We start from the raw sequence: 3,178 nt of genomic DNA on the forward strand, positions 1-3,178 counted from the left end.
AGTATGATTTCCTTGTTCTATAGCCTTCTGAATATAAAAGTATTTCACTTTGTGCAGCTCCTTGGAGCTTCTATCTGCTAGATTAGATGCTGCCTAAATCAAATCAATTGTTGCTGAATGTGGGCAACAGTAATTCTCTCTATGTATTCTTAGTGGGATTGCAAAATGATACAGCCACTTTGGAAGAGTTTGATGGTTTCTTACAAAACACACTCTTTCCATACAATTCAGTGTTCCTTCTCCTCAGAAGGAACCTATTTACTGAAAGGAGTGAAAAACTTTGTGTCCACACCTAAACCTGTATGTGGATATTTATAGCAGCTTTATTCACAATTGCAAGACCTAAAAGCAACCTCCTTCAACAGGTGAATGAATAAAGTTTGGTATATCCAGACAATAGAATATTATTCAGTGTTAAAGAGAAATAATCAGTCGCAAGCCATAAAAAGACATGGAAAAATGTTAAATGCTTACTACCAAGCTAAAGAAGCCAATCTGAGAATGCTACATACTGTACGATTTCAACTATATCATATTCTTAAAAAGCAAAACTGTGGAGATGATAAAAAGATCAGTTGTTGCCAGTGGGGAAAAGGGAAGGAAGAGGTGAATAGACAGAACACAGAGAATTTTTAAGGCAGTGAAAATGCTTTGAATGATATAATAATGATGATTATATGTCAATATACATTTGCCTAAATCCCATGGAATGTACAACACCAAAAGTGAACCCTAAGTAAATAATGGACTTGGGATGATTATGGTGAGTCACTTTAAAGTCATCCTTAGTAAAACAAACAAACAAAAAATTACCTTTCTGCTGAGTGATGTTGATAATGCGAGAGGCTATGCATGTATAGGGGTAAAGAATATATGAAGAATCTCAGTATTTCCCTCTCAATATTTTTGTAAACCTAAAACTTCTCTAAAAAAAAAGTCTCAAAAAAAAAAAGGAAAAGAGAAAGAGCCAAAGCACTCTTGAAGGAAAATAAGGTGGGACTTGTTTTACCAAAATCAAAACATTATAAAGTTGAAATAATTAAGGCAGTGTTTTGTTGGCATAAGGATAGAAAAATAGACCCATGTAACGGCACAGAGAGGCTATAAATATACTCACCTGATTTATGCCAAATTAGCTCTAAAACACAGTGAGTAAAGGATGGACTTTTCCATAAATGGTGCTAGTTTAATTGGATACCCACCGTCCATGAGGTATGGGTGAAAAATGAATATGGATGTGTGAGGCATGGGTAAAAAAATGAATTTTACCCACATCTCTCGCATAAACAACAATTCTAGATAGAGAATAGATCTAGATAAGCAAAGAGTTATACAGTTTGATAAGGTAATACAAAGTCATATATCACAACCTTGAGCCAGGTAGCTCATTTTTTACACAAGAAGCAAAAAGCTCTAAGAATAAGGGGGAGATATGATCATTAAACCACCTTACTATGTAAAAACTGTGTTCACCAAAAGATAGCATTAGGAAAGTTAAAAAACAAGTCCAAAAAATGAGAAAAATATTGCTATACATATGACTGAGAAGGAGCATATAAGCAGGATAAACAAAACATACTTAGAAAAATCATAACAGAGAAATACACAACCCAAAAGAAAAATGGGCAAAAGACATATCCAAATGACCAATAAATCGATGAAAAAGTGTGGTACAGAACTAGTCATTGGGAAAATTAAAGCATAATTACATACTACTGCATATCCACTGCTGCTGCTGCTGCTGCTAAGTCACTTCAGTCATGTCCGACTCTGGGCGACCCCATAGACGGCAGCCCATCAGGCTCCCCCGTCCCTGGGATTCTCCAGGCAAGAACACTGGAGTGGGTTGCCATTTCCTCCCCCAATGCATGAAAGTGAAAAGTGAAAGTGAAGTCACTCAGTTGCGTCCGACTCTTAGCGACCCCATGGACTGTAGCCCACCAGGCTCCTCCATCCATGGGATTTTCCAGGCAAGAATACTGGAGTGGGGTGCCATTGCCTTCTCCACATACCCACTACAATGGCTAAAATTAAAGGACTTTCTGTATCAAGATATGCAAAAACATGAAACAACTGGAATTCTCATGTTCTGTTGGTTAGTGTTCAACTGTTGTCAAGAATTTGGAAATCTACTAAATAGTATTCTCTAAAACTGAATAATATACATACCCTATAAGATAGCAACCCTAATACCAGGATATCCCTTAGAGAAGTGCTTACACATGTATCTCAAGAGACATGTAGAAGAATTCTCAGCATTAGTTGTAACAGCCAAAAACTGGAAACAAGCCCAATTGCCATCAATAATGAAATTGATAGATAAATTGTGATAATGTGTCCAGTGTAACAAAAAACAGCAATAACAAAGAATAAAATACTGCTATTCATAACAGCATGAATGAATCTTTGAGACATAATGTTGTATGAAATAAACCAGGCACAAAAATACATATCTGATAATTCTATTTATATGAATTATGAATTTTAATCAAACCAAACTATAATGGAGGAGGGAAATAATAGAAATTGGGAGTGCATTAGACGTAGGTCTTCTGTGGTGCTGGCAACTTTTTATTTCTTGATCTGGAAGGTGGAGTTCTACATTCACATTTTGTGCACTTTTTGATGAATGGATATTTTAAATTAAAAACTCAAAACCACAGAAGACAATATTTTTTGTAGAAAAGCTTGACAACCACAATACAGCATTGGGACAGCTATGAGTTAAGTTCAGGCATGTACAAAAAGTGAGATTACTAAACATCCAGATAAAATCCTATCTGGGAAGGAACGTGTTCCTGGTTTAGCAAAGAAGAAAAAAAAAGAAAAAACTACGTCTGACTAATCTATTTAAATTTCCAAAACCACTGAAAAATTTCCACATCAAAGGCTGGAAAAAAATATTTCCACCATGACTAGAGGTTGAGAGCACATTTGTCATGGGTAAGAAATTGGCTCAGAAAAAGGAGGAAAATAAAGGGGAAGAACAAATTGTACTCTCTGGATGAGTTTATAAAAGAACCTGTGCAATGTGGCATTTTTATAAGTAATCTTAATGGGAGTAAACAACAGTCTTTACATTTATTTTCACGTAACTTGCTTACCATAGTCTGCCTTCATTGTCTTTCATCTTTTCCTCAGAAATCTTTCTGCATTGCTCTTTTTGTTTCTTTACATA

Source organism: Bison bison, unplaced genomic scaffold (assembly GCF_000754665.1).
Source record: "Bison bison bison isolate TAMUID 2011002044 unplaced genomic scaffold, Bison_UMD1.0 scf7180017864389, whole genome shotgun sequence".
NCBI classification, from domain to species: domain Eukaryota; kingdom Metazoa; phylum Chordata; class Mammalia; order Artiodactyla; family Bovidae; genus Bison; species Bison bison.